The 13,822-nt window shown below is 37.5% G+C and overlaps 1 non-coding gene across 1 annotated transcript; it reads left to right on the forward strand.

Annotated features, from left to right (window-relative positions):
• The first annotated feature begins 12,729 nt into the window (after nucleotides 1–12,729).
• Nucleotides 12,730–12,836, forward strand: LOC141699526 (small nucleolar RNA R71). Its single transcript, XR_012565979.1, has one exon. It is a non-coding gene; the product is annotated as a small nucleolar RNA R71 (small nucleolar RNA).
• The last annotated feature ends 986 nt before the right edge of the window (nucleotides 12,837–13,822 follow it).

Consider the following 13,822-nt stretch of genomic DNA (forward strand, 5'->3'; position numbering starts at 1 on the left):
TTTCTGAAAATTCTAAAAAATTATTATTTTAATTCCGAAAATTATTTTTAATTCACAAATAAATCTGAATTAATTAGTTAATTAATTTTAGTTAATTTTTAATTGATTAATTGGTCAATTAATTCGAAAATTAATTGATTAATTGATTTAATTAATTATTAAATGATTTTAATTAATTATTTAATTAGATTTAATTATTTAAAAATGATTTAAAAATTCCGAAAAATAGTTTCGAGCTTTAAAATATTATTCTAAATTATTTCCAAGGCTCGATAATTACTTTAAAATTATTTCAGAGCCAGAATTGGCCAACCGAACCCTGTTTATTAACTCGAAATTGATCCAACGACCCGTTTTATTTACGAAAAATGTTTTAAAAATTATTTTAAATACCAGAAAGCCTATTTATGACCCAAATTGTCTTTATAAATGATATGTCATTGATTATGTGACGTATTATGTGTTATATGTGATATGTTGGTTGACTGTCGGTTTATATATTCGATATTTACTGTTTATTGCGTAACTTTCGATCCGTTAATCGGATTTGGGTAAAACGAAGGGTAGATAGAAGTATGTGTTGAATAGAATTCTATGAGTCGATTATTGATAGATGCTTATGATATGTGAGCAGAAGAGGCAAGACGTAGGAAAGGGAAACAGATAGTTGAGGAGTAAGACGGTTATGATTGGAAGCGAGTGCAGTGTAGTAAGCTAATACCAAGCAAGTGTTCTGAACTTTCTCGAGATATTGTAGTACTTGATAGTCTTGTTGATATTGTAAGTGCTTTGAAGCACTGAAACCCAAACCCTGATTCCAGTTATCGTTCTTGAGCCATGAACCTTATTCTTTCTAGACCATTGATTATTGTATACCCAAACACGAACCTCAAGTATACGATACCACTCCACAAATACATGCAAACAAAATCCCAAACACTGAACTGAATTACTTGTATACTCAACCATTGTATCCTATGCTTTGAAAGCCCAAATCTTTGAAACCCTGAAATGTTGATTCCTTTGTTATCCAATTCTTTCATTACCCAGCATCCAAGCTTTTAAATTACCTTATTGATCCTTACAAAGATTGAAACCCTTTCATTGTTAAACACTCATTGTTGTTAATGATTCTGGTTATTATTTATCATTGCATATTCTGTTATTATGTTAGAATTGGATTGTTTTTATAAAATTGTGGACCAGATTCGTGGTCAGACCATATAATGGTCAAGTTAGGCCAATGTGTGCCTTGGATCTAGTAGTTAGAGCAATGTTGTGTGCCTTGCTCTGGGTTAGTGCGTGACTGATCAGCAGCCTAACCTTGGTTTTTAAATTAAAAGTATAATATCGAATTCTAAATCATAATCCATTGTTCACTTGATATCATAATCATATTCACCTGATGATCATTATTCTCAGTTTTGTCATTATGACTTGCTGAGCTAGTTAGCTCATTTGTGCGATGTTGTGTATATTCTTTTCAGTTAAAAAGGAACCAGTTGGTAATGAGGATCCCCAGTCCAGCGCGAGAGCTAGGGGTTCAGGTTGAGGAAGCTGAGCTAGTAGGTTTCTTTTGGGATAATTTAAGTTTGTAAAAGTTGTAATAAAGGTTAATACTCAGTTGAGTTTGAATGATTGGGATTTGAACGGTTTGTAATATATTAGTGTGGTTGGCTTGTGTGCATACTTTAACCTGTTACAGTCCGTGGTGGTTGGTAAGTAGGGTCACTGCATATATTATTATTATCTTTATTATTGTTATAAGCAGGTTATAAATAAGGTGTGTGTGTGGACCCCAAACTTCTGACCCGGGTTTGGAGGGCGCCACATGTTTGGTATCAGAGCTACAGGTTATAAGTCACTGACACAAGCCTAGGTTAACGGGAATGGGTAGAGGGTTAGGATTAGAAGTAAGGAATAGAAAGATAGAACGTCGAGAGGTTGAGTGCTTCGGTATATCAGGTATTAGTGTAATTTGCGTTATGGTACGAGATTCTTATATTGCAATATGATTTCAGATAGCAGAGATGGCCGACTCTTTTATTCCCGTATCAGCTGATCACTCAGAGCCTTTAGTTGGAGTGCCGTCTTCGAATCCACGTCCTGTTGTTCCATCAGTGTTGGCTATACTACCTCCACCTGTGTTGCAGCCCGTACCATTGCAGGCTATTCCACCTCCAGGCATGAGGCCACCTGTCAGAGGACCCCCACCTGCTGATTCAGGTTTTACCGGTCATTCAGTCACATGAGTACCTTTCCAGTTCTCTTCCTATCATGTCCCATATCATCAGTTTGAGGCTTGCCTTATGGAGCAGCGATTCCTTCAGTGTCAGATTCAGGAGTTACTACATATTATGCGTACCAGAGAGGTGGGAAGTGGTGAGAGGCGACTTAGAGAGAGGCTCCAGGCATTTCGTAGAGCAGCTGCTGTGAGGATTGCTGAGGCTACACATGAGGACATCACCCCTGATTTCCTAGTGGAGTGGGCTAAGTGGGTTCTATAGGAGGTCCAGATTTGCCATAAGCCAGAGGTTTAGAGATGGAAATGCTGAGCAGTGTTGTTATGATTATGTAGTATGTACAGTAGTGTGTAGTGTGTATTAGTAGACTTTTGAGTTATATTTATAGACTAGCTATGCTGACTAGTGAGTAGGTTGTTGTACCCTTTTTGCTTTTACTTCTGAAGCGTCTTTACGCTTGTACTACCTAAAACTTTTGATCTATATATATCAACACCTTTTTCCTTTCCAGCACTGTCATTTACTTTATTGCACCTGTTTTACCTTACCTTATTTATTGCACCAGTTATACCCTGTGATACCATGTACCCTGTTTCCCATAACTGTTTATATTCTGTAAAGAAGCATGCAATTTATTTAGTTACAACTGTTTTCAAAAAGAAATATTTCTGTTTTACAAAACTATTCTTTTATGTAAAAGATTGATTTAAAAGCTAAATAAGTTGATTGATTCTTTACAGAAAATGCCTCCTCGAAGAAATACCCGCACCAACACCCAGAATGAAGAAACCAACAACAATAACAACCAAGATGATACAAACCCGAATGTGAACCCAGGACCCATGGACCCAGCAATAGCCCAGATTCTTCAAATCTTGGCCCAACAAATAGTTCACATGGCACAACAACAACAAAGACAGACCAACCCCCAGGTAACTTTTAAAACTTTTCAGGCAGTAAACCCACCAGAATTCAAGGGTTCCTTAGAGCCAATTAAAGCAAATGTTTGGTTAAAGGAAATAGAGAAGGCATTTGCCTTAGTGAAAGTAAAGGAAGAACAGAAGGTTGAGTTTGCAAGTTATTATCTGAAGAATGAGGCCACCTATTGGTGGGAAATGGTGAAGACATTGGAAGGCACATATGCTATTACTTGGGAAAGGTTTAAGGAATTGTTTTTAGAAAAGTATTTTCCTCAGTTTGTTCAGGATCAAATGGAGCTGAAGTTTTTAGAATTAAAGCAAGGAAGCATGTCAGTAACAGATTATGAGGGTAAGTTTGAGGAATTGTCAAGGTATGTACCGTTGTATGTGGATACTGACAGGAAGAAAGCTAAAAGATTCCAGCAGGGTTTGAAACCATGGATCAGAGGGAAGGTAGCCATTTTTGAATTGGATACCTATGCAGGAGTGGTACAGAAGGCTATGATCGCAGAGACAGAGAGTGAGATATTCCAGAAGGAAAAGGAAAGCAAGAAAAGGAAAGTTGAGGGAAGTGAGGGTCAGTCACAAACAGGGAAGTTTCCAAATTTTAAGAAGGGCAAGTTTCATCCAGGGAGAAATTTTAATTTCAGAAAACAAAATGCAGGAGACGGAGGCCAGGGCAACCGTCCAGTTAATACAAATCAGCCAAATCAGTTGAGACTAAATTTTCCAGATTGTCAAGTATGTGGAAAGAAGCATGGAGGAGTTTGTAACAAGTTGAATGTGGTATGTTTTAAATGCAACCAGAAAGGGCACTATTCGAGGGAGTGCCGAAATCAGCCAGCAAGAGAGCCAGCAAATAAGGATCAGCCTATCCGGAATCCAGCAGTGAAGGTTCCAGCCATTGGATTTACATGCTTTAAATATGGGAAGCCAGGACATATGGCCAGGGATTGCAAGACACCAGCCCCAGTCAGTAATGCATTGAGGATTATGGGATCTACCCCAACAGTGAATGAGACTCCAAGGGCTAGAGTTTTTGACATGTCGGTGAAGGATGCGATCCAGGATACGGATGTCGTGGCAGGTACGCTTAATGTGAATTCTTTATGTGCCAAAGTGTTAATAGATTCGGGAGCAACTCGATCGTTTGTTTCACAAGATTTTGTTAGTAAATTAAGTAGTCCAGTTGGGTATTTAAATGAAATAATGACTGTGGAGTTAGCAAATCAAGAACGTGTAACTGTGAATCAAGTTTGTGAGAATTGTGAGGTTGAGATTTCTGGTAGTAAGTTTTGTGTAGATTTGATACCATTTAAGTTAGGAGAATTTGACGTTATATTAGGGATAGATTGGTTATCTAAGCATGATGCTCAGATAGATTGTCGAAATAAGAAAGTAATGGTGAAAATGCCTGATGAAAGAATAGTAACGTTCAAAGGTCAGAAACAAGTAAAGAAGTTCTTAACGATGATTCAAGCCAAGCAGTTACTACGACAAGGATGTGAGCATTTCGTAGCATATGTGATCGACAGAAGTCAGGAGCCAGCAAAACTTGAAGATATTCCAGTTGTGAATGAATTTCCAGACGTGTTTTCCGACGAGTTACCAGGACTTCCTCCAGATAGAGAAATTGAATTTGCGATCGACTTAGCACCTGGAACAGAACCAGTATCCAAGGACCCGTACAGAATGGCGCCTGTTGAGATGAAAGAGCTAGCAAAGCAATTGCGAGAATTGTTAGAGAAAGGAGTGATCAGACCCAGCGTATCCCCGTGGGGAGCCCCAGTATTATTTGTCAAGAAGAAAGATGGAAGCATGAGACTGTGCATCGACTATAGGGAGCTCAACAAGCTGACAATCAAGAACAAGTATCCGTTACCCAGAATCGATGATCTGTTTGACCAGTTGAAGGGAGCCAAGTACTTCTCCAAAATTGATTTAAGATCGGGATATCATCAACTAAAGATCAAGCCAGAAGATATACCAAAGACAGCTTTCAGAACAAGGTATGGACATTACGAGTTTTTAGTGATGTCTTTTGGATTGACCAATGCCCCGGCAGCGTTTATGGACCTGATGAACAGAATTTTCAAGGAGTATTTGGATAAGTTTGTTATTGTGTTTATAGACGATATTTTAATCTATTCAAAGACGGAAGAGGATCATGCGGAACATGTGAGAACGGCTTTGGAGATTTTAAGGAAAAAGAAGTTATATGCTAAATTCTCGAAGTGTGAGTTTTGGCTACAGGAAGTTCAGTTCTTAGGACACATAGTCAGTAACGAAGGGATCAAAGTGGACCCGGCAAAGATCGAGGCAATTACGAATTGGGAGAGACCGAGAACACCCACTGAGGCAAGAAGTTTCTTGGGATTGGCAGGATATTATCGACGATTCGTTCAGAATTTCTCAAGGATTGCAACACCATTGACAAAGCTTACACGAAAGAATGAAAAGTTTATATGGAATGACAAGTGTGAAGAAAGTTTTCAGGAATTGAAGCGGAGATTAATCACGGCACCTGTTTTGTCACTTCCAGATGATCAAGGGAATTTCGTAATTTATAGTGATGCTTCTCACAAAGGACTAAGATGTGTTTTAATGCAGCACGAAAAGGTGATTGCGTATGCGTCAAGGCAATTGAAACCACACGAACAAAAGTATCCTACTCATGACTTGAAGCTAGCAGCTATAGTTTTCGCTTTGAAGATTTGGAGACATTATTTGTATGGAGAAAAGTGTGAGATTTTCACGGATCACAAAAGCTTAAAGTACATATTCACACAAAAGGAACTTAATATGAGGCAAAGGAGATGGTTAGAGTTGATCAAAGACTATGATTGCTCAATTAATTATCATCCCGGTAAGGCGAACGTGGTGGCAGACGCGTTAAGTCAGAAGGAAAGGTTAAATAAGTTATCAGTACCTGAAGATATATATAAGGAATTTCAGAAATTGGAATTGGAAATTAGAGTTTGCAAACCTGAGGAAGCGAAAGTGTACAGTATGACTTTCCAGCCGGAGTTGTTGGAGAAAATAAAAAAAATGTCAGGAAGATGTAATGGATCAAGATATAAATCGTTTGGTAGGTGAAGAATTATGCACGCAGAAGGATGATCAAGGTATTTTGAGATTTTCATCTAGAATCTGGATTCCACCGGTGACGGAGTTGAATAATGAAATTTTACAAGAAGCACATAGTTCAAGATACTCCATCCATCCAAGGAGTACCAAAATATACAGAGATTTAAAGAAGAATTATTGGTGGCCAGATATGAAGAGGGAAATTGGGGAATGGGTTAGCAAATGTTATGCTTGTCAGAGAGTTAAAGCAGAGCATCAGAGACCAAGCGGATTGCTACAGCTATTGGAGATTCCAGAGTGGAAGTGGGAACATATTACCATGGATTTTATAGTTGGATTACCAAGGACAAAGGCTAATCATGATGCCATTTGGGTTATAGTGGATAGACTTACCAAGTCAACTCATTTTCTGCCTATAAATAAAAGATTTTCGCTCGACAAGTTAATCCATATGTACTTGAAAGAGATCGTAGTTCGTCATGGAGTTCCCGTGTCTATTGTATCTGATCGAGATCCAGGATTTAATTCAAGATTTTGGAAGAGTTTTCAAGAATGTTTGGGAACAAGACTGAATATGAGTACAGCTTATCACCCCCAGACGGATGGCCAAAGTGAAAGAATGATCCAGACAATCGAGGACATGTTACGTGTTTGTGCTATTGATTTCAAAGGAAGTTAGGACGAACATTTACCTCTGGTAGAGTTTGCTTACAACAACAGTTATCATGCCAGCATTGGAATGCCACCCTATGAAGCCCTTTATGGACGTAAATGTAGATCTCCAGTATATTGGGACGAAGTAGGAGAACGCAAGATACTTGGACCTGAACTGGTACAGCAGACAAAGGAAGTTGTTGAACTTATCCAGAAAAGATTAATAGCCGCACAAGATCGATAGAGGTAATATGCAGACCAGTCAAGGAAAGACATGGAATTTGAAGAAGGAAGCTTGGTATTATTGAAAGTATCACCATGGAAAGGACTAACGAGGTTTGGAAAGAAAGGGAAGCTAAGCCCAAGATATGTCGGACCTTTTGAAATCCTAAAGCGCGTTGGCAAAGTAGCTTACGAATTGGCGTTACCTCCGCACATGGAGCACATTCACAATGTTTTTCACGTATCTATGCTCAAGAAGTATAATCCAGACTCCAGGCATGTAATAGAATATGAGCCAATAGAGCTTCAGGCAGATTTATCATATGTAGAGAGTCCGATAGAGATTCTAGAGGAAAGAGAGAAAGTATTGAGAAATAAAGTGGTAAAGTTAGTAAGAGTATTGTGGAGAAACCCAAAGGTTGAAGAATCAACCTGGGAATTAGAAAGTCATATGAGAGAAAAGTACCATCATTTGTTTTCTTAGGAGATTCTGAGGACAGAATCCTTTTAAGGGGGGAAGGATGTAATATCCGGGATATATCGTGTAATTATTTTTGATATTAAATAATTATTACTATGTGTGTTCAGTATCTATTCTGTGAGTTAATTGTTAAGTGTTATCTGTACTTGGATATTCAAAAATAATATTAATTGAGTATTTTAATTTTTATATGTCCAAAATAAAATATAAATAATTGTCATATCTTCGTAATTATTTTTATGTTGATTTATGGATTTATAAGAATCATATGAAATTTCTAAAAAAAAATTCCGGGTAATTAAAATCTATTTTATAAAAACGGGAACCAACCGACGTCACCCGTTGTTACGTTTTTGGAACCCGAAACTCTTCCGAGAACTCCTTCCTAACCTAACTGTAATATTCCGAGCATTTTCAATGTTTTGACTTTTTGATCCGGCGTACGCTTTGTCCTGCGCGGGTCCCGGCGCAACATTTTCGATACAATATTCGTTTTGGTAAATCAATAAAACCCGTATTTTTGATAAACGGGAGCTTTTTATTAAACTATCACAATTATCACTTCGTAGTACGTGTAATTAGGTGCTGAGACCAAGACCGCAGTACAAATTGTATTGATTTGGATAATTATCCCGAAAACCGATACCGTTTGGATCCAACAGGATACTAATTTTCCGTAAATATAAATAGCCTTTTACCGTATTTTATTTCGTATCAAAATCATTTGCAGACAGATAAATATATAATTTTACAGAGAAAAAAAATCCTATATTCATAACCTATTTCAAGAATCAAACCAACTTTTGAAGGTGTTATTGATCTTTGTTTGAAAAGCTCGAGTACTGGATTTGAAGGTCTTGAGAAGCTCTATTAGAATCTGTAATCCATACACCTGCAGAATCAAAGGTTTAATTTCTAAAAATTTATTTATTTTCGAATTATTTTTATGAAAAATATGAATTTTTGTTCGGATGATTGTTTGTATGATTTGATGATTTCATGTTGTAGAGCTTATTTTTCTGATGATTTTTGTATATTAAACGTCTGATTTGGAGTTCAATAACATGTTCAAATTTGAGTTTGATTTTCGAATTTTAAAATTAGGGTTTATAACCCGTATGAATGTTTTCAATTGAAATTTGGGGGTTTTTGATTCAGGGGTTATTAGCTGTTGATTTATAGTGGGTTGTGTTCCTTATGAAATTTGCAATCGATTGATATATAGCTCATTAACAGAGGATGCTTGAATCGAAGTGAGTTGTGTTTTAAAGATTTACGATGTTCGCCGGAAACCGGCGATGTTCTTGGCCAATTTTCGGCCAGAACATGGATGATTAGAATGTTTTGAGTGCATGAACAAGTTCCTGGTGTTGTGTAGTGTTGATCTGGAGGTGTTGGTGGGGTGAGGACGCCGGGATCGTCTTCTCCGGCCACACCCGATTTTCCGGCGACTGGAACTGCAAAATTGCAGTTTAGTCCCTGTATTTTCGAAAATGGTGAAGTTTAGTTCCTGTAGTTTGCAAAGTTTTCAAAAATAGGATTCCTGTTTATAAAATGTTTAAAAATCATATTTTCTATTTATTTTTATTATAAAAATTCATTTTTAATTTCTGAAAATTCTAAAAAATTATTATTTTAATTCTGAAAATTATTTTTAATTCACAAATAAATCTGAATTAATTAGTTAATTAATTTTAGTTAATTTTTAATTGATTAATTGGTCAATTAATTCGAAAATTAATTGATTAATTGATTTAATTAATTATTAATTGATTTTAATTAATTATTTAATTAGGTTTAATTATTTAAAAATGATTTAAAAATTCCGAAAAATAGTTTCGAGCTTTAAAATATTATTCTAAATTATTTCCAAGGCTCGATAATTACTCTAAAATTATTTCGGAGCCAGAATTGGCCAACCGAACCCTGTTTATTAACCCGAAATTGATCCAACGACCCGTTTTAATTAGGAAAAATGTTTTAAAAATCATTTTAAATACCAGAATGCCTATTTATGACCCGAATTGTCTTTATAAATGATATGTCATTGATTATGTGACGTATTATGTGTTATATGTGATATGTTGGTTGACTGTCGGTTTATATATTCGATGTTTACTGTTTATTGCATAACTTTCGATCCGTTAATCGGATTTGGGTAAAACGAAGGGTAGATAGAAGTATGTGTTGAATAGAATTCTATGAGTCGATTATTGATAGATGCTTATGATATGTGAGCAGAAGAGGCAAGACGTAGGAAAGGGAAACAGATAGTTGAGGAGTAAGACGGTTGTGATTGGAAGCGAGTGCAGTGTAGTAAGCTAATACCAGGCAAGTGTTCTGAACTTTCTCGAGATATTGTAGTACTTGATAGTCTTGTTGATATTGCAAGTGCTTTGAAGCACTGTAACCCAAACCCTGATTCCAGTTATCGTTCTTGAGCCATGAACCTTATTCTTTCTAGACCATTAATTATTGTATACCCAAACACGAACCTCAAGTATACGATACCACTCCACAAATACATGCAAACAAAATCCCAAACACTGAACTGAATTACTTGTATACTCAACCATTGTATCCTATGCTTTGAAAGCCCAAATCTTTGAAACCCTGAAATGTTGATTCCTTTGTTATCCAATTCTTTCATTACCCAGCATCCAAGCTTTTAAATTACCTTATTGATCCTTACAAAGATTGAAACCCTTTCATTGTTAAACACTCAATATTGTTAATAATTCTGGTTATTGTTTATCATTGCATATTCTGTTATTATGTTAGAATTGGATTGTTTTTATAAAATTGTGGACCAGATTCGTGGTCAGACCATATAATGGTCAAGTTAGGCCAATGTGTGCCTTTGATCCAGTAGTTAGAGCAATGTTGTGTGCCTTGCTCGGGGTTAGTGCGTGACTGATCAGCAGCATAACCTTGGTTTTTAAATTAAAAGTATAATATCCAATTCTAAATCATAATCCATTGTTCACTTGATATCATAATCATATTCACCTGATGATCATTATTCTCAGTTTTGTCATTGTGACTTGCTGAGCTAGTTAGCTCATTTGTGCGATGTTGTGTATATTCTTTTCAGTTAAAAAGGAACCAGTTGGTAATGAGGATCCCCAGTCCAGCGCGAGAGCTAGGGGTTCAGGTTGAGGAAGCTGAGCTATTAGGTTTCTTTTGGGATAATTTAAGTTTGTAAAAGTTGTAATAAAGATTAATACTCAGTTTGAGTTTGAATGATTGGGATTTGAACGGTTTGTAATATATTAGTGTGGTTGGCTTGTGTGCATACTTTAACCTGTTGCGGTCTGTGGTGGTTGGTAAGTAGGGTCACTGCATATATTATTATTATCTTTATTATTGTTATAAGCAGGTCATAAATAAGGTGTGTGTGTGGACCCCAAACTTCTGACCCGGGTTTGGAGGGTGCCACATCTTCATATCCGAATTCCCCAGCAAGGCTTTTTCTAAGGCATCGGACCTTAGCAATTGATCAAGTTCCGATGTGACCACCGAATCGACCAACTCCACTTTTAAGCACTCCTCATTATCAGTAGGAAATTTCATAGCATTGAACACATTAAGAGCCACATCCTGATCCAGAACTCGCATTGTGAGTTCACCCTTCTACACATCTATCAAGATTTGGCCAGTTGCCAAGAAAGGTCTTCCCAGGATTATGAGAATCTTCTTATCCTCCTCGAAATTAAGAATGATAAAATTAGCAGGGAAGATGAGTTTATCAACCTTGACCAAGACATCCTCCACAATACCTCACGGATATGTAATAGAACGGTCGGCCAACTGCAAGGTCATATAAGTCGATTTTGGATCAGGCAAGTCCAACTACTTGAAGATTGACAAAGGCATTAGATTGATGCTAGCTCCCAAGTCACATAAGCATCTGTCAAAAGAAACTTTTCCAATAGTACACGAAATAGTGAAGCTTCCTGGATCTTTAAGCTTCGGAGGCAACTTCTGTTGCAGCACAACACTGCATTCCTCCATGAGAGCGACTGTCTCTAAATCATCTAGCTTCACCTTCTGAGAGAGAATACCTTTCATAAATTTTGCATAACTAGGCATCTGCTCAAGAGCCTCAGTGAAAGGTATGTTGATATGAAGTTTCTTGAACACCTCCAGAAACTTCTCAAATTGCTTGTCCAGCTTTTTCTTCTGCAGCCGCTTGGGAAAAGGGGTTGGAGGATAGATCTGCTTCTCCCCTGTATTACCTTCAAGAGGAGTGTGCTCAACAGTAGTCTTTCTTGGTTCCACTTCTACTTCCTGCTGCTCTACTTCTTTTTCAGCCTCAACTTCTTCCGTCAACACTTGAGTTTGTTCAGGATTCACAACCTTTCCAGACCTTAAAGTGATTGCTTTTACCTGCTCCTTAGCTTCCCTCTTTCCTAGAACTTCAGTGTCACTAGGTAGTGTACCAGGATGACGATTTAGCAAGGCATTGGCAATTTTCCCAATTTGATTTTCCAAGGTCTTAATAGAAATGGCTTGACTCTTGCACATAAGTTTCAACTCCTCTAATTCAGATTTTTCATTGGCTTGTTGCAGCTGGAGTTGTTGTCTTGGTGCATATTGCGGTTGCTGAAAACCAGGGGGTTGTACTGCTTAGTAGAATATTGCTGATAAGGCTGTTGAAATCGCATGATGAGTGTTGCTCCAGCTGAAATTAGGATGATTGTAGTTTTTGGGATGATAGGTGGCTGGCACTGGTTGTTGCGATCACTGGAAGTTGTTCACAAACTGCGTTGATTCACTAGAAATTGCGCACTGATAAGTCTCGTGGGCACCAGCACAAAATTCACAGATACTAGCGATTTGATTAACTCCATAATTAGCCAAAGTGTCCACCTTCATCGTCAAAGCCTTAAGTTGGGCAGCGATAGCAGTTACTGCGTCCAACTCCAGAATTCCTGCAACTTTTCCCTGAGTTAGCCTCTGGGAAGGATTCTGGTACTCATTAGAAGCCATCAGTTCAATAAGTTCATAGGCTTCATCGTAGCTTTTAGCCCACAAGCCTCCTCCTGATGCTGCATCAAGCATGGGTCTAGAAGTAGCACCCAATCCATTGTAGAAACAGTTACTAATCATCCAATCAGGCATGCCATGGTATGGGCACTTCCTTAGCATCTCCTTATATCGATTACAAGCCTCACACAGAGATTCTCCAGTTTGCTGAGCAAACTGAGTAAGAGCATTCCTGATTACAGCAGTCTTCGCCATAGGGAAGAATTTAGTGAGAAACTTTTACGCAAGATCCTCCCAAGTGGTGATAGACCCTGCTGGTAGAGAGTGTAACCAGCATTTAGCTTTGTCCCTTAGAGAGAATGGGAAGAGGCATATCTTGATAGCATCTTCAGTCACATCATTAAACTTGAAGGTATCGCAGATCTCGATGAAATCCCTGATGTGCATGTTGGGGTCTTCAGTAGGAGAACCCCCAAATTGAACTGAGTTTTTTATCATCGGAATCATGCTTGACTTGATCTCAAAAGTGTTAGCCCTGATGGCTGGTCTGATGATGCTTGACTGAATGTCATTAATCTTAGGCTGAGAATAGTCCATCAAAGCCTTCGGATTTTCCTCTTGATCACCCATCTCTACTAACGTTGGTTCTTCAACTTTCTCTTCTTCTTCTTCTACCTTCTTTTCTTCCTCAAAAACTTCCTTACAAACTACCACAAGTTCTTTCTCGGCTTTATCCAGTGTTCTCTTACGAGTACGCAAACGCATATGCATACACCCTCGCTAAAGTACCTGAAATAAAATAAGGAACAAATAAGTAACAATGTTCGAGTCAATGAACTTTAACGACCACTGATGGAAAGCACATAAACTATAAATTAACACTGCAGTCCCCGGCAACGGCGCCAAAAACTTGTTAGTCGCTAAATACGCGCTAATATTATACGCAAGTATACGAGTTCGCAAGTGGTATGAATATTTTCTAGTTCGTTCCCACAGAGACTGTATTGTCTAACTAATTTTTTATGCACTTAAGCAACAATGTATGGTTATTATTCAATGCTAAGACGATAATAAATTGAGGAAGTTTATAACTAAGAATTACGCTAACAATTATAACTATGAAATTAAGATTTACTGAATTAATATATATGACAAACATGAGATTCTAAGTTCATTAAATACTTCATTCAATAGCCTTATTGTTCTTAATCTTAGCATACAATGGT

Source organism: Apium graveolens, chromosome 11 (genome assembly GCF_009905375.1).
Source record: "Apium graveolens cultivar Ventura chromosome 11, ASM990537v1, whole genome shotgun sequence".
Taxonomy (NCBI): Eukaryota; Viridiplantae; Streptophyta; class Magnoliopsida; order Apiales; family Apiaceae; genus Apium; species Apium graveolens.